The following is a 19016-nucleotide window of genomic DNA, read 5'->3' on the forward strand; positions in this document are numbered from 1 at the left end:
GTAATGTAGCCAGCTGTCGCTGTGGCACTGCGCAAACACAAGTCCAAATCCGCACCGCTGACCAACAATGTTAGAACTGGCTATTTCTGGTAGGCTAAGGCTGACTTCAAAGCCAGGAAGAAACCACCATTCTAGTCAGGGCAAGGGAGTCACACGCCAAGATAACCCCTGCTCACCCCCTGGTAGCTTGGCACGAGCAGTAAGGCTAAACTCGGAGGCAATGTGTAAAGCATTTGCGCCAGCACACAACAGCAACAACATCCTAGGCACACCACAAAAGGAACTCCACACAAGGTTATTATGAAATAACTTTTGTATTGTAAAAACACATCAGATAGTATCATACAATATACATGGTGCCAACTGGCACGGGCAATATTCACAAGGGATTATGTACAGGACAGGGCCACATGGGCCACTGTCAGAATCAGAAATAGCACTTCTAGAATAAAGAATAATAAAGAATAAAAATCATAGTAGCACAAATCAGCAACTATGGCACACAACCAGTAACGACTGGCAACAGGAACCAGGACCTCATTAGGACCACCTGTACTAAAAGAACAACCACCTAAGAATAAAATACATTTAGGGGTATAAACAAGAACACATTACCCATGATGCATGAAACACATTCAAAGGAGTAGTAAAGGAAAAACACATGATGCCTAAAAACATTCAGAGGTGTAAGACAAGGGAAACACATGATGCATAAACCTACACATTCAGTGGTGTTCAGAACAAAGCACATGATGCAATAAAATACATTCAGAGGTGCAGCGCAAGAAGACACATGATGCCTAAAACATTCAGAGGTGCAGCGCAGGGAAAAGGAAGACACATGATGCCTAAAAACATTCAGTGGTGCCAGAACAATACAATAGAGAAAAAATCACATGATGCCTAAAAACATTCAGAGGTGCAGGAATAACACATGATGCAAGAAAACACATTCAGAGGTGCAATAACCATACAATTGCGCAAAACTTACATAAGCCACCACCTGTGGCAGTCCCTAGGCCAACTGGCCTTGTTGGGGCTAAGACGCCCTGTGTCCAAAAGTCAGGGGCCTAAACGGTGCAGGTGCCCACTACTTGCTGGGCACCTGTGGACAATCCCAAGCGCCTAAACAGTGCAGCTGCCCACTAATTGCTGGGCAGCTGGGAATCATCAGAAAACTGCGACAGGGCCCTCACTGACCCTTGGGCGCAAACTGCGCCCACTGCTGGAGCCACACAGGCTCTGTCACATTGCGCAGACCGTTGGAGCCACACAGGCTCTGGACATCGCACATGTCCCAAACGTTGGAGCCACACAGAATCTGGACATCGCACATGTCCCAAACGTTGGAGCCACACAGGCTCTGAAACTAGATATGGCCGTTGGAGCCCTCAGGCTCTGCAAACAATGGCCCCTCGAGCCTCGCTGGGCTCGTAAATACAACTGCCCTCAAGAGCCTCACTGGGCTCTAAATAATGATGTGCCCCCTAGAGCCTCCATGGCTCTAAACACAATCTGGGCCCTGAGCCTCTCGTGGGCTCTCAAGAAATGCCCCCAGAGCCTTCGCGGCTCTCAAGATCCAAATGTGGCCCCTTCGTTGGAGCGGCCCCCTATCAGGCGGGGTCCGCTCAAGAACTACTGCGGCCGCGCTGGACACTCATCGGGACTCTTACTGGGGCTCCCCTGGGTGCTCTCTCCTCCCCCCGCCCTTCTCCCCGGCAGCGCTACTCACCAGCTGCTTCTCCGGGTCGGGGGGTTGCACCACGCTTCACCCGGTCCCCCAGCTCGGGACCGGGACTTCAGAAGGCGGAGCCCTCGTGGCTCCAGGCTCTCTCTTCGGCCGGGGGCTTGAGGAGGCGGCAGCCAGCACCTCCGGGCACATCTCCAGTCTCCCTCCTTCGCATGGGAGACCGTCAACGAACAACAAAGGAAGCGGAAATAACGCACGCCAGGCCCCGCCTGCAGTCAGGCGGGCGGGGGCCTGGCTTCCTGTTTCGCCGCAACGGCGGAACCGGCAACCTTTTCGGGGGCAATAATGATGGGTGGCACCCTCGAATTCCATAGTAAAAGTAGAAACGGGGTGAGCACCCGTTACGCAATCAAATAAATGGGGTGGAACCCATCCATAAAAAATAATTAAATAGGCGGGGCATAACGCAGGGTAGGCTCCTGCGATTCCCTCGCAAAATGCGGGGCGGAGAAACGCCCGCAATAAAGCAAAATTCGCTATGAAGAGATAAAGCGTTTCCAGGCACTTCAGGGTTGAATACAGCACTCCAAAACGCTGCAAGGTCCAGTGACAAGGTCCTTCCTGAAGTAAAGCACTTCCCAGGGGCTAAGGGGAGCAGAAAGTCCAGCAACAAAGTCCTTTAGGAGTCCAGGGGCTGGGCAGGGCCCAGGGATTCCCCTGGGCCCAAGCAGCAGCACGCCCCTGGCAGATTCAAGTCAGAAAACAAGAACATTTTGGAAGGGGACACAGCCCCTTCTTATACAGAGAAAACTCTTTGAAGTCTTTGTGCAGGCAGTGTGAGAACCATTAAGAACTGGTTTTAGGGAACTCTCTTCAGTGTCAGGAACAGAGGTGACAGTCGCCCAGAGGGAGGTGGAGCCAGCACAGGCACAGCCCTAGTCACTCCCAGGTGCCATCTCCTCCCACTTCCCTTGCAGCAGATGCAGCCTTTCATCCACGGGCTGACTCAGACAACCTCCTGGGGCTCCCCAGCCCCTGGCATCCTCAAACCAGACAGTCAATCCACAAGCAGTCCCAGGCACTCCTGGGCCAGGCTCACCAGCCAATCACACGCCAGACACAAATTACACAAATATGGCAACTTCTAAAAGTGGCACTTCTAGACTAGACACAATCATGCCGCATATACCATTTCGCAGCATTCAGTCTCACGAGTTCTCTCATACCAAACTCGCCCCTGCACTCCCCACACATCAGGAACTACCATGGGCATACATATTCCCCATTCATTCCTATGGGACGGCAGGTCACTCACCACACATACACAGAGAGCTCAAGCACTTTACACTGTACCACAGTGAAAAAGTGCGCAGAGGCTTAAATCACTAACACCAGGTCACAGAAACAGGCTAGAAAAAGCAAAAAGTCTCGGGGTTAACCTGCCAAAAGGGCCGAGTCCAACACCCTGGTTCTGTGTGGATTACAGAGGGCTGAACTCCATCACCAAAACTGGTGCACACCCCATCCCCAGAGCTAATGAGTGAATAGATCGGTTGGGAACTTCCAAGTTCCTCAGCACGTTTGATTTCACGTCTGGTTACTGGCAGATTGCCTTGACTGAGAGGCCAAGGAGGGGTCTGCATTTTGAACCCCAGATGGAAACTACCAGTTCCGGGTTATGCGCTTTGGATTGAAAAATTACCCTGCTACCTTCCAGAGGTTGGATAAGCAGGTGTTGGCTGGACCGGAGGTTTTCAGCGCCACTTACCTGGATGACAATTGCAGTGTTAAGTTCCACTTGGGAGTAACACCTGCAGTACCTTTGTGAAGTGTTGAAGGTGCTGCAGAAGAAGGGCCTCATGATCAAGGCCAGTAAGGGTCAGATTGGACAGGGATCTGTGGTGTACTTATGGCACCATGTAGGCTGCGGCCAGGTGGCATCCCTACAAGCTAAGATTGACACCATTTTGACTTGGGTGCCTCCCTCCCCAAGCCCAAGACAGAGCTGAGGGCCTTCTTAGGTCTCCCTTGTTACTACAGGAGGTTTGTCAAGGGCTATGGCACCATTGTTTACCACTTGACTGAGCGATCTTCCAAGAAGCAGCCCCAGCAGGTGATCTGGACTGTTGCCTGCCAGACCGCTTTTGATGCTCGGAAGGCAGCCTTGTGCACGATGCCCGTGCTCAAGGCACCCGACTTCTCCAAGGAATTGGTAGTGCAGATGGATGCTTCAGAGCTTTGTGTGGGAGCAGTGCCCTCACAACCGAACTAAGAGGGCCTAGACTAGCCTGTGGCCTTTCTTAGTAGGAGACTACTCCCCAGTGAGCAGCGGTGGAGTGTAATTAAGCGTGAGGCTTTTCCTTTGGTCTGGGCATGAAAGATGCTAAGACCCTACATGTCTGGGACTCACATCTGAGTTGAGACAGATCACAGGCCTCTGAGATGGTTGATGCAAATGAGGGTTGAGAACCCAAAACTTTTAAGGTGGTCCACCCCCCTACAGGGAATGGACTTTATGGTGGAAAACCACCTTGGCACAGAACACGCTAACACTGATGGTCTGGCCAGGTCCTTTCACCTTAGTGAAGAGAACTCCCAAGAGGTTCTCCCTGCTTTCAGCTGGAGGGGACATGTGTTAGACCTGGCATGTTTTGGTTTCCCCTATCTTTTTGCTTCTAACCTTCTGGTTTTTGTGGTACTCTGGATATTGTTTTTGCTGGTTTTGTGTTTCTGCTCAATTTAATACGGCTGATCAGTACTAAAGTGCGAATGCTCCTACTGTAAATTGTGTTTATGGACTGGTGTTTCCATGATTGGCTTATTTGATTTACTCCTAAGTCCCTAGTACAGTGCACTTTGTGTGTCCGGGCCGGTAAACCACATGCTGCTAGTGGGCCTGCATAACTGATAGTGGCACCCACACAAGCAGCCTTTCAAAGGGTTCTCAGACCTGCCACTGCACTGTCTGCATGCAGTTTCTAGTACCATTTCAGCCTGGCATGTGCACCCACTTGCCAAACCCTAACCTTCCCTTTTCTCACACATAAGGCACCCCTCAAGTAGGCCCTAGGTACCCCCGTAGCCAGGGTGTAGTTTGAGGGAAAGGTAGGACATGTACTGGTGTTTTTAACATGTCCTGAAGGTAAAATACTGTACATTTCGGTTTTACTGTTCAAAGGCTATCTCGCACATAAGTTAACAAGGGAGCTGCTTTGTAACACTCTTACAAATGTAGCGTGCCACTGAAAGCTGATAAAAAGTGGGGTTTGGTATGCCTGAACTCAGAATATAAAAATACATCTTTTAGTAAAGATGATTTTTATGCTTTGTGTTTTAGAAAGTGGGCCTTTCCTTGCTTAACCATCCTGTGTGCCACTGCCTTTTTATGTATTCCCTGTCCGGGTTTAGAGTGACAGGAGCAGGGGATGCGCATTCACACTAGCGTGTTACAAGGGTGGGGTTGAGGCATTTCCTACCTTTCCTGGGTGACTCATGGCCAGGCTGAATAGACCTGGCTGCATTTAGAGTAGTAGGAGGAGTTGTTGCTTGCACCTGAATGGACTGTGGCTGCCTCTCACAAAGCTGTCTCCACCTCCTGTGGTAAACCTGACCTGAGCCAGAGGAACTTTGTTTGTACTATCTTCAAAGAAAAATGTTGTATAAATACTGGGGCCCTGACCCCAGAACGTTAGAGCTCTTTTGGATTAATAAATCTACCAACAAGAGCTAGAGAAGCTGTGAGGAGAGACTACCATGTTGCTGTGTGCTTTGCTGTGTTGTCCTACAGTGGCTGCTTCTGTCTTGGGCAGTGAAAGAACTGGAGTTTCTGTATCTTATATTCCTGAGTTTCTCCAAGGGCTTGAGATAGATCTTGTCCCATATTCAAGAAGTCTCAAGAACAGCAAAGACTTCAAGTTCATCTGCTACCAGTATCCCAGACGACAACGCTCTATGCCGAAATTGACGCCGCTGCCTGCACTGTGGTTTTGGGGCACTGCTTATAAATTTCATGACGCACCACCCGGTCCCACACTACAGCCTTGGCCCACTGACATCTGCTCAACAACAACGACGCTGCCTGCACCGTGAACTGCCAGCACTGTGACGAGCACCATCCCACTTTACACTGCAGCCCTGGTGTCACCAATGCCACTGGAGAACCATCATGGAGCGAAGCCTCCACTGCGACCTGAGGGCACCACGCGCCACCCTTCTGCACTTCACACCACAGCCCGATCCCGGCGCTCCCGACAACCGCACAGAGTTTGACCTGCAACACATGCGACTTCAAGGGCTCTACGTCGCCTGCACGGACCTGCGGAACCAACTCTTGAAGACGCCGTACTTCGAGCTCATCGCAAGGTCCCGAAGTGCCCTGCAATTTTTAAAAATACTGTTTTGCGAGTTTTCTCGACACCGTAGCTGTCCCACGACGCCGTGATCAGCCAGAACCGGTGGATTTGTGTGTTCACAACACCGGGATATCCCCAGAAGGAGCTATTGACTTCAAGAAACTGTTTTTAAAGTCTATTCTTACTTTATAAGTATTTTTAACAACTGTATGTTGGATTCTTATCATTTTGGTCTTGGTTTACTCCGATAAGAATTGGCTATTTTTCTAAAACTGGTGTTTTGTCCTTTTGTAGTGTTTTCACTGTATTACTGTATGTTATGTGCAAATGCTTTACATATTGCCTCTGAGATAAGTCTGACTGCTCCTGCCAAGCTACCAAGGGGGTGAGCAGGAGTTAATTTAGAAGTGTAACTCCCTTATCCTGACTAGGAAGAAGGGTCCCTACTTGGAGAGGGTAACAACCTGCCAACTAGGGCCCTCCATTTCTAACAATATTACTATAGTTTAAATCAAAGTATAGAAAATGTTACATCCGACAATGAGGGTTACAAGGTGTAGGAGTCACATAGTGTCCATATTAGCAGGCATTATATTTTGGGAGAGCATGGTCTGGAGAAACACAAAGTTAGGATTTAAAACACAACACAGTGGTTTTGGTTGTCTGTTCTAAGAAGACTTTATCACTAACCAAAGGAACCCTTTTAAGCAAACTAAGAATAACAAATGGTTTAGAAAAAAAAAATGTGTTCTAAACCCATCCCGACAGTTAGAACTCCTTCATGCCGGTTCATAGCTCACTGTGCTATATCAGAAGGGTTGCAAATTAAGAAATGCAAGTTACAAAAGGATATCTATGACAAAGGAGTAAGTCACTGTGCTATCTACATAAAATACAAATATGTGACTTGTATGTTACACAGTGTCCTTTGCAGTAGGCACATAACCCTTTGTGCTTCTTTATGAGTCAAAACGGTAACTGAACAAACCACAGATAACTCTAACAAATGCATGAACCACTAAAGTTAATTTACCATTATTATTATGCCTGAAAATTGCAGTACACACAAAGATATCTGCAGTCTCTTTGCCGCCAATTAAGCAAGGACAGATTTACTTTTACATTTGTCCTTCTGTCCAATTTTTATGCAGCACACTTTTATAAAAATAAATGTGTATGTTGACTGTCATTCTATTACAAAGTTAGGGGTCCCGAGTGGGAACCTAAGGAGGGTAGAGAGGTCCTCAACGAAGAGGATTGAAGGGTTACGTTCTTCCAGAAATATACTCAAAGACACAAAAGTATCCCCTCTGGAACCAAAACGGCTCCTTTTGAAACAGCAAAAGATGGGGAATTGTCTGTACGTCGGTGGAATCACACCCTCTATTGTGGGTGGGAAGGGAAAGAACCCCTTTTCTATATACAACCCTCACTCACTCTAATAGTGACATGCTTCATTATCGGGTTTACCCCAACTCCTAAAGGTCGGGGTGGGCTCAACCGTATTACAGGGAGCACTTATGAAGATTGGGTGTATGGGGCGTAACTTTGAAGATGAAATTCCTCACCCACTCCAAAAGTATCCTTTATTAGTAGGGTGGGAGGGAAGGTTAAAAATGGGAAACATCATTTACAACGAAACTTTTTCCACGCAGTACCTTTACAGCGCAGGATTTACAACGCAAGTCGTTACAACGACTTGCGCTGGAGGGCGCTGTAGGATAGGGAATAGTTTAATTGACTATCCAAAACCTTCCCTACTATCCACTGGGACTGGATTTGGAATAGTAAATTAAACTATTCACTATCCAGCGCCCCCAACGCAAGTCGTTGTAACGACCTGCGTTGTAAAACCTGTGTTGTAAAGGCATGCGTGGAAAAAGCATGCGTTGTAACGACATACATCCGTTAAAAATGTATAAAGGGATAAAAGGATGTAATGATCCTATCATATTAAATCACCAACATGTTTCAGCCCTCTCCGATTGGCCTGTGCAAGGTCCTGGGCTTTCGTCACGGTGGGTAGCGAAGAAGTCACTCCCCTGAAGACTTGATTGACGTGCTGATGCAATTTGCATGTGTTAGACCTGGCATCTCTGGCGTAGTTTCCCCCTATCTTTTTGCTTCTACCTCCTGTATTGTTGATGCTGTGCTGGATTTCGTTTTTGCTGGCTTAGATGCTTTGGGCACTTTGCCACTGCTGTTCAGTGTCAAAGTGCAAGTACTTCCTGTGTAAATTGTTATTATGATTGGTTATCCATGATTGGCATATTTGTGTCACCAAGAAGTCCCTAGTAAAGTGCACGGAGTGTGCCAGGGCTGGTGATAACAAATGCTACTAGTGGGCCTGCAGCACTGATTGTGCAACCCACGTGAGTAGCCCTAAAATAGTGAATCAGGCCTACCACCGCAGTGCCTGTGTGCAGTCTGTGAACTGCCATGTCCTCCTGGTCAGTGTCCCCACTGGCCAGGCCTAACTCTTCCTTTTCTGTACACATTGGTCACCCCTATGGAAGACCCAAGGTACCCCCTTGGGCAGGGTGCAGTGTATGTGAAAGGTAGAGCATGTACCGATGTAGGGGACATGCTCTGGTAGTGAATTACAGCCATTTTCGTTTTTCACTATTGAAAGGCTATCTTGCCCCATAGGCTATCATGGGGAATGCTGGCTACTGTGGCTACCAGCATATCTTCCCATAGGAGCAAGATAGGACATAAAATGTTGGTATCCCTGAACTCGGAATTTAATAACACATCTTTTAGGAAAGGTTGTTTTTAAATCCTGTGTTTGAGAACAGCAATTTTAGAAAGTTGTTGTTCTCTTGTCTGACTTTTATATGTGCCTTGGCCTGTTTGTGAATTGACTGTCTGGTTTGTGAGTGACAGGGGCTGGGTGGCTCCCAGAGTCTGAGTGGGCCATTCCTGGGCTAAATAGCTCCATCTGCATCTAGAGTGGTTGGAGGTGGTAGCACCTGGGCCTGAATAGGGCTGTGCCTGCCTTCCACAATGCTGGCTCCACCTCCTGCTGGGCGGCTGGCGAACCTGCCCCTCTCTCTGAAAGGAAAGGAGAGGCCAAGAAAACTAAGTGCTCAAGGAACACCCAGAACTGGTTCAGACCGGGCTCAGAGCCCTTTTGCACAAAAGGATCAAAGACTTTTAGGGGTATAAGTGCAGGACCCCTGACTACAGAAAATTAGATCATCCTGGATTCAAGAAGGAACCTCTGCCAAGGAAAAAGCTGAAACTGAAGAAGGAAGACTGTCCTGCTGTTGCTCTGCTGGACTGACCTGCTGTTGCTTTGCTGCCAAGGAGAGGGGAAGGACTTTGCTTTTGGTGCTGTGTCCCCTTGCTTGAAGGAATCTCCAAGGGCCTGAGAAGAGCAGGCTCCCTGTTAAGAAGTCCCAGGAACAAAAGGACTTCACCCCCAGCTTCCCTGAACTCTGCTGAGAGAGTTCTGTTCTTCCTAGAGTGCTTGGGCCAGTTGTGGTGCCTCTGTAGGTTGTACCTGTGTTGGGAAGCTGGAAACCAAGCTTTTAAAGACTTTCTGCAAGTTTTGTCACATCGCTCGCTTGCGGAGCGCATCCCCGACAGTGCGAGGAAATTCCTGCTGCTACAAAGGCCGCGATCGTCGCAGCGCCTGTTGCCGCTGCCAGGGTCATCTCAATCCTTCGTTTGCGGGACGCACCAGACCTGTGCAGGAAGATTTCCATCGCTGCGAGTGTCGTCGCAGAGCCTGTCGTCGCTGGGTGAGATCGTCGCACCGCTTGCTTACGGACCGCATCACGACGCTGCGAGTGTCGTCGCAGAGCCATTGCATCGAGGAGCTGCGAGAGGAAGATCACTGTTGGTCCGTGCATCGTGCCCAAAGATCATCGCATCATGCCTTTTCAAGCTTCTTTCACTACGGAACCTCCGCACCGGAATCCATACAAGGTATCGCATCCCTCCCCATACAGACCGGAGTCACCACATCACGCCCGCTAAATCCAGCGGGGCTGTCGCATCACCTCCCCAGGGTCTCAGGAGTGACGCATCGCTTGTTTTCCACTGCACCAGTTTCTGTTTTGGGACCTTCTCGTATTTAAAGGTACGGTTGGCTAAACGTGACGCATCTGTGAACTTTTCACGCAACTGTGGATTATTTTATCGCAACCTTAAGAACACTTTTGAAACTATATTCTTTAACTGTGTATGTTGGATTTTTGTCGTTTTTGTCTTTTAGATTAAATACCTTTATTTTTCTAAACTGTTGTGGAGTCAGTTTGTGGTGTTAGGTACAAATACTTTACACATTGCCTTTGATAAGCCTTGACTGCTCGTGCCAAGCTACCAAGGGGTGAGCAGGGGTTATCTCAGAGGGTTTCCTCCTTACCCTGACTAGAAGCAAGGGTCCCTATTTGGACAGTGGTACCTACCTCTACCAACTAGAGACCCCCAGTTCCAACAGCATGTGAGAAAATTAAAGCTTACTTACCTCAGCATTATTAGGGCATTACCCAATTTTAAGGGGGGCAACAGCTCCCACAGGGGCATGAGAGAGAGGCCTTGTAGTCACACTTTTGTCAAGTTGTCCCATCACTGCATCGTCGTCAGGAAAGTACATTACACTTACAAAAAGCTAGGGCTATAGGCTTTGTTAGTTGCATAAGATAAATAAGCAACAACTACGTCCTTGTTGCATATAATATTGAAAGTACTTCCGTTCTGAAATGATGAGAGTATGAAAGAACTATAACGAGTCTCTTTGCAGTTACCTCAGTCAGTGGTGTGGTCCTGCTGCAGAGTTAAGATATTTTTTTCACCCCGAGGGAGAGGGCAAACATGGAGAGCTTGATGGAGACCAGTTTCGACACCTGCTTTTGAGAAATGCTGTTGCTGAGCACCGGCAAGACCTGGCCCATTTAAAGCCTTGGGTTTCTAACACATTTGGATTGGTAAGGCAGACAGTTGGGCAATGCGCAGGTGCCGAAGAGCGACATGAGGGAAAAATTATAAGGCCCTCTGCTTCATTACTCCCCTGCCAGGCCATCGCACTGAGGCGATAGTGGGCAGGGGAGGGAGTCTGAGAAACGGTTTCGCTGGGGGCAGGTGTTGCTCTGGCTGGTGTGCTATTTCACCTCACAGTTGTGTATTTTTTCTTGACCCCTCCCTGAAGGACTGAGTAAGAGAAGTGGCCACGGCCTTGCTAGAGGCCAGGTGTTTTCACCTTGGCCCCAATGTCTTCAGGTCTTGGAGGAGGGGGCTGTGTGTTTTTTGCATAGGCCTTGCTTTGAGGCCGCCTTGCCGAGAGAACAATATAGAGGATGTGGCATTAGGGCCTAAGCTGCCGAAATTGAAATGTGGTTCGGGTCCGGGCCTCTGCTGAACATCCTGTGATTCTGGGCAAATAATTTAATATCACAAGGACTCTAGTAAAAATTAATTTGATATTGGGCCCCCAGGGGGACTTTTCAAAGCCGATGTCCCCCTGGGGTATTTCGCGCGAGGGACGACCTCACGCGGCCTGATTGGGTGGCGGGAGGGTGGGAGGGGTTAGGTCCAAGCGCGGGGAGGGGAGGGAGGGCTTGACGTCACTCTGAGCGAGTGAAAGGAGCGGTGGTGTCGCGTTTGACCCACTCACCCACCCTGGCTTTGAAAGAAGTCAAGGCTGGGTGTTTTTTGTCCATAGTCTTGCGTTATTGTGTTATGTGTTTTAAAAAAAAATAAAAAAATGAATGAATGAAAAGGTCCAGGATGTCACCTTAGGGCACTATAGGCAGACTCTTTTGTTGTGTTGTCGGCGTGTTTGAAGGGATAAGATAATCTAGAGCGGATTCATCCTTTCTCTAAGGGGGAGGGCTTGGGAGGGTAGGTGGGGGAAGAAAAGGAAAGAGGAAAAACATACGGATGGTATGGAAAACAAGTTATGGTTGTTTGGAAATAAAGCATTTGGAAAAAAGAAATGTATTCTATGGAAAAAGGTTTGGGGAAAAATAAAGCAAAGTATTGTTGGGGAAAGTTAATGTTGCGGGTCTGTCTTTGGCTGTCCTGGTAATAAAGGTGACCTTTTATGCTATATTCAGAGTTGTGTGAGAGTCCTTATTTGCACGATGAGTAGTGCAGTGTAATGTGTGCCCATGTACATCAATCCAATGCCCTTGGGCTGAGTTAAAAGATTCTGCTTAGGCATGTACGATAATTAAAGAGGACTCTCTAAATAAAAAAAACTCTCATTATTTTTGTACATGGCTTTTCTGCCTTTAATTAGTTTACCTATCAGTCAGAGTTAAATAACACAGTTTTAGAACACATTTTAATGGGCTTCCTCCTTACGTTTTTATTGTTTCAAATACATTCTGATCAGAGGAAATATACTGGTTTTGGTTGATTTAAAATCATGCCAGGGGGCAGGCAACCTAGAGATCAGATGATGTTGCCCGCGGACCATTTCATTTCACCTCACCCAAAATGCAGTGCCTCTAGATTTCTGAGCGCAGTAAAAATGATTCCAAAGAAACAAACCAACTGGTATTTCGTTAATCGACACCAACCGGGTACGTGGACAATTTATGGGGGAGCGCCCGGGTCTGATTGTGATGCCAATCCGACCCTGGTTCACCTATAAAATGTGCTCCATTTCCAGCATTGATAATTTACTATTATTAAACACTTTCACATACATAGGGCATGCAACAAACGTAAAAGTTATATTATTGTTAGCACTAACCACCCAGGAAGAATTAAATACAAACACTCTCTGTTTTCAATTACCCCAAGATAATCAACAGGCTTCACATGCGAGTTTATTTTAATGCTCTACTTATGCTATTTAAAAAGGATACTACTAACCCTGACTAGAGTGGTTCAGTCCTACCTCCGCTGCGCACACATCTTACCTGCTGTCAGGAGCCTGTTGTCTTTCAGGTCTGCTCGTGTTGTTGTCCTCAACCTGCTCTGACACTTCTCCTAAAATCTCAGATGTGGCCCGCGGGAGGATGCTCCTGCCACAACTAAACAAAGTATGCCCGATGGGAGGGCGGCTAATTCCCGTGACAGAAACCGCCCTTAGCAACGACGTTGCCTCGCGTTTATCACGTGACCAACACAGAAGATTCGAGCTGCTCTCTGCTCAGAGTGAATGTTGTACCAAGGAAGCGCGGAAGGGTAAAATAATAAGTGTGGAAGTGGCAAGAGGGGAACTGGAAAAGTGAGCAGGGTACTGGAGTATACCCGAAAACTGAGTAGCACAAAGAGGTACTAAAGCGAGGTATAAGAAAGTAAAGAGTTTGTGAGAGGGGCATTGGAGTGCACGGGCGAGTCCAGAGAGCACGGAGAGAGCAGTCGAGAGGTAGTATAGGGTTGGGACAGTCTGGGTTCACACAGTGTCTTACCTGGGGGCCAGAGGCGCAACTAGACCTGAACCCTAAGAGGTCGCATATGGAGGCGCGGCTAACGCTTCAAACACTGATGAGAGTTATGCGTAGAGCCACTAAAAAATAGTGATAAATTGTGCGTTTTAAACATACTAGTCAAATCCCATACATGAGGGGCGAGGGAGACATTACATTTCTGGGCGGGGCAAGAAAACACAGCCTTGGGGATTTTCAAGTGAACCTAAGCAAACTGCCTGTTTGTATACGTTTATTGAAATCTGTGGCTCAATCATATTTAATGTTGATAAGGATTCTTAGGGGTGAGGTTTTTAACGGGTTTTTAGGTGTGGGTTAAGGAAGAGCATAGTAAGTAAAACATTTTTTTTTTAAATTCTGATATCCGACCTTGCAGCAGCACATTTGCAAGTCCCATACATGACAATAGACCCGATAAGGAGTCGTCCTCAATAGAAGTCAATAGGAAAAATACATTCTCCCAATTCTTTTTTGAAATCGCCCTCTTTTAAAATTATGGCACGTATGGTAGGAAGGGCAGTAAAGGTTGTTTAGTGGTGGGTAAGATATATATATGCAAAAAAGGAATGAGTACCCGACTGGCAATATTTATCATCTTAACCCTTGCAGGACCAACCCCAATCACTGCAGGATTACCTACCCGGATCACTCGTCTGCTCAATATCCATACCTTCACATAATTTGGCACATCTAGACAGAATCTCAAGAACATCACCCCATCTTCTGGACCACTTTTTGACCTCTGTCTTCGTGAGAAATTGTACCATCCACATCCAGGTTCATTCGGATATTTACATGGCTTCCTGATGAAGGCCCTCAGCCGAAACGCGCGTAGTTGTTACATTTAGCCATGTTTTTAAACTGCAACGATTAGTGTGTTTAAGCAGCCTCCATACAGTTCCCAAATAATGAATTTTCTTGAAATGTATTGAACTGTGATATGAACAAAAATGTATATGACTCTGTATAGGTAGATTGACCATCACATGTACAGTGGAGGCACACATACACGGAGAAAACACAAAACAAAAATGTTTGCATTTTAATGACAAATATACTTCTTGAATAAAATTTATATATATTTTTGTACCATGCACGGTGTTCATCTATAGTTATTGCTGTCTGATGTCAGGTCTTGTCCATTAGTTAAAACTGTTCCTAATTATCCTGTTTTTCCAACCCCAAGTGGTGGGTAAGATTACAGTATAGTGGTAGTAAAAGTTTTATAGTGTTGTTTAGGATCAAGGGTTGGCAGCGGTAAATGGGAGTAAGGGTTTTTAGGTTTCAGTGGGCAGGTAGTGTGTTAGAAATTTGCCCTTTCTAAAGGGCTACCCCACATTTTTGGGACTTTTTTGCAGCACCTAATTTTTACTGCCTAAAGAGCTCTGCAATTTACATCTGCTAACCAGTGTTAAAGTGCTTGTGCTCCTCCTTTCAACATGTTAAACTCTGTATACTCTTGATTGGCTTATTTAACTTACCCATAAGTCCCTAATATATGGTACAAAGTGTACCCTAGGCCTGTAAGTTAAATGTCACCATTAGGCTGCAGCCCTCATTGTGCTATACACTGTAAGGAGTAAAGCATTTCTCCAGGGATACTATTGCAGCCTGGCTGTGGTGTTCTAAATTGCCTGTTCGACCTGTACTGACTTAAACAGTTTTATCAGACCTAACCCTTCCTTTTAAATATAAATTAGTCACCCGTAAAAAAAGGCCCTATTGCTCATAAGGTAGGGTGCAGGGTATTTAAAAATAGGACATGTTAACGTTTAATAATCCACATGTCCTTATTGTGAAAAATCATACAAGCTATTTTCAATGTAGCAAGGCTAGCTGCTTCCATGTGTAAATGCCTTACAGTGCAAATCTCAGATTGGTAACAGCTACATAAATATAAGGACTCTTTTTATAGTTAAAACCCAATGTAATGGTGCAATCAATTTTTGTATAACAACTACACAAAGGTACTGTAGAAAAGTTACCGTGTGCCTGCCTAAAGCCTCATGAGGCCTTTTTGTAAGTAGTCAACTATTACCTTTCAGCTTTATTTATCTCTGTGGTGTGGTGGGAACTACACACAGGACAGGGACACTTAGCCTTGGTTGTTGGGAGGTGTTGTCCTCCCCTTGATGGGATGGCCTGGGGGCTCTGCCAAGACCGTTGGTGCACTTCAAAGGGCCCTCCACTATCACTGGCAGATACAGCTCACACCTGGACCTACCTCTTCTTTTTGTCCTTATAGTCAGCTAGGCACCAACCGAGTGGGAAGAAGAGCTTCACCAGAACTTGTTTAGAGTGACCACTGTGGCGGGGGGAGATCTGTGACCATCCTCTTTGACATTAGTAAAACGCACTTTGTGAGAAGTTAGCCTGGCATATGATGTCCACTATTCTAGTGGGCACCTTGTACCAGTCTAAACTACACTTATTGATGGTGGTTGTAAAGTCAACCTTATAGACAAGCTATCCTAGTGGTAGCATGGACCAGCAGTCTTAGGCTAAACTCCAAAGAGCATGTGAAGCTGTTTGTTTTACCAATTATAATCCCTTGAATACCAAATGAAAGGACATCACACAAGGTATATATCAAATATATATGTATTTATTTCCAACACAACCCCTCTGACTTCTTTATGACGTCAGAGATCGAAGTACATCACAAGTTACTCAATTAGCATACGATAAGTTGCAAAATACAGTTTTACTCTATGGGGCCTCACAAACCATATACTAAGTAAGTGGTATAAGAACCACTTCAGGAATAATGAAAAGGCCTAGGGCCTAGGAATCGCTGGGGCTACACTAGACAACCAAAGGTTAGGAAGTAGGAGACCCACGGGAGACGCGTGCAGTGTCTAAACACAGTCGCGAGTTACCATTGACTTATAATAGAGAACAAAGAAGTTACAAAGTTACTGATTAAGGACACTTCCGGGTGGACTACGGTGAAACCCCTTTTAACTAGGACACTTGAAGAGCTAATACCCACGGGAGCACCGGAGTACTCGAGTTACCTCACCCAGGGAAGCCGGGTGCATAGGTGTCTTTTCGTGTCGGGTTTCGTTGATGCTTTCAATGGAGATCTGCAAAAGAAGTGCTGCAGGCGGCCAGTGGAAGAGTGTCTGGGTGGATCCAAGAGTGGATCGAAGAAGTGAAGAACCTGAAAGCAGAGGAGACAGAGTCTGGGTCACTAGCCAGTGACTAAGAAGGAACCAGGAAGGAACCGGGCGATGTTGCGATGAACTCAGATGAGGAGGTGAAGCTTGTCTCTGCAGCCACGAGGACCAGGAGGTGTTGACGACGACCAAGAGCTGGACTCGAGCTGTTGAAGTTAAGTTGAAGTTAAAATATTTATTAAGCACACGTTTACCAGGCGGTTCCTTGGCCCTATGAAGGATCTAGTTTACTGCGGTGTCGGTATCTGGATTCGACCCAACAAGCCTTGGTAACCGCAATCCACGCAGGAAGTGAAGATTGGCTTCAGTTCAGACCAGCAAGGTAGGGAAGCAGGAGCAAGCCTGGACAAACCAGGAAAGCGGTATAGTTTCAAAAGAAAGTCTTCGGAGGGCTAACTAGCCAGCGGGCTAGCAACCGGGAAGACCCGTCGAGCTGAAATGCAGGAGCAGGCCCCACGCGGCACTCGTGGAGAAAAAAGGGCTAAGCTTTCGTGCCAATGGCGCTCGGGTCTGGGGCTTCTCATACCCCAATGCACAAATGCGAGGGTACCTCGGGAGTCGAGCAGTTAACAAAATACAGGAAGTCCAGGGTGTCCGGTCCCACGTCTCTCATGTCCGGCACAGGTCTCAGCTTTGCTGTGGATGTGGGTCGGAGTCGGAGAAGTCTGCAAGTCCAGTGCCTGAGTTGCTGAGTCTTCGGGTTCCGGCAGGAGCGTCGACAAAGCAAACTGGCAAGTTACTGGTGGTGCCTGTTTTCACAGGGTGGTCACTCCTTGACCACAAGGGAGATGTCTTCAGTCTTCTAGTCGATATAGAACGTCGAAGGTCCAGGAGTTCTTTTTCAGAGTTTCATTCCAGGATAATCTAAAGTCTCTAGACACAGCTCCTATCTTAATACTGATTTTAGGGGCTGGATTACCTGCTAGGTCCCTCCTATGGGTGGACCTGGGAAGGGGGTGGTTAGACCCCTTTCCCTTTGTCCAGTTTCGCGCCAGAGCGGGGCTGGAGTGCCCCAGCAACTGGTTTGAACCGGGCTATGCATGGAGCACCTTGTGTGCCCCAGGCAGTGTCTGGAAAATCATCTTTCCATTCAACCCACCCTGCCCCAATACACTACAGGCTGTCTGGAGAGGTGCTAGCACCTTCCCTGATAGGAAACCTATTGTCCAGGCCTCCCATGCCGGAATTTCATCCAGCTTCAGGAGGTCAGACTCGTGTCTGTGCAGCATCATCCATTTTGTGATGCTGAGGCTCTGTTTAACTTTAACCGGGTAAAGCAGTAACTACATGTCTTTTCCCTCTAGAAGGGTGGAATGCTACCCCGCCTCCAGAACTGGCGGGGGAGGAAGTATTCCAAAGTGTTTGACACTTTACACAACATGTTTTGATAAAGCCAAACCAAAGTTAGCATTAACCGCAAGGACAGTTAATTCTCCTGAGGCGGAAGCCGGGAGTAGGTTTGCACAAGCTTTTTAAAATAATTTGAGTGTCACTTATACCTGTTTTAACCTACCTGCACTCATCTCCTTTACCCTGTTCAGGGCTTTACACGCTTTGGATAAAAAAACGCACAGCGGATTTACGCGCTGGTGCAGAACAAACCGCAAAACCCAGGGCCGCCATTCCCGCCGCGGACACAGGCCATGCCCCTTTTTCGAGAGGCCACGCCCCGCCGCGATCTCCCTTCCTGTATAAAAATGTGTATCTTCCGGTCGCGCAGCGGGCGTGCCATTTGCGCTCCGAAGGCGCGCCTAAGGCAAGCCCGTCTGCGCCTGTCCGCGCCCAACCGGGTCCCGGGGCGAGGCATGCTGCCCGGTTCTGCCCTTATTCTCGTTCTGCCCTTTTATCCCACAACAACGGACATGGTCACATATCGAGAAACACCCACACTAAAGCTAACAATTTAGGGATCCTGGTGGACTGCACATGCCCTGGTGAAATGCTTTCCACACCGCACAATGCCCGTCTCATTCGTCCCAAGTCTACTCCCCAACCTCACTCCCTGACCTTCTTCTACTTAAATACCCGCTCTCTTGTCAAACATCAACAGGATATCATCCTTTTTCTGATTACAGAACACCCTGATGTCCTTTTATTAACGGAGACCTGGCTATCTCCGGACTCTGCCCCAGATATTTTAGCGACACTTCCCCCAAACTATTACATCATTCATGCAGATCGTGCCGATGGCAGGTCTGGTGGGGAGGTGGCAGCAATCATCCACTCTTCCTTAAAAACTACTACTCTTACCTCTATCAACATACCAGACATTGACAATCTTGTCTTAAAGTTCGAAACCCCTAACACTACCATGTTGTGCGTACTTCTGTACAGACCTCCTAAATCAATACCATCCTTCCCTTTTCTGTTTAGTGAACAAATCACCAACTTAGCCATGGAACACTCT

At 47.3% G+C, this 19016-nt stretch overlaps 1 protein-coding gene across 2 annotated transcripts in view; it reads right to left on the bottom strand.

Annotated features, from left to right (window-relative positions):
* NSUN7 (NOP2/Sun RNA methyltransferase family member 7) overlaps window positions 1-13049 on the bottom strand; it is a 1179115-nt gene extending 1166066 nt beyond the window's left edge. For both annotated transcript variants that reach the window (XM_086963929.1, XM_086963930.1), the window contains exon 1: window positions 12918-13049. The gene's annotated coding sequence lies outside the window, so the exon portion shown is untranslated. The remainder of the gene's footprint in view (window positions 1-12917) is intronic.
* Window positions 13050-19016: the final 5967 nt, after the last annotated feature.

Source organism: Lissotriton vulgaris, chromosome 3_2 (assembly GCF_964263255.1).
Source record: "Lissotriton vulgaris chromosome 3_2, aLisVul1.2, whole genome shotgun sequence".
Taxonomy (NCBI): Eukaryota; Metazoa; Chordata; class Amphibia; order Caudata; family Salamandridae; genus Lissotriton; species Lissotriton vulgaris.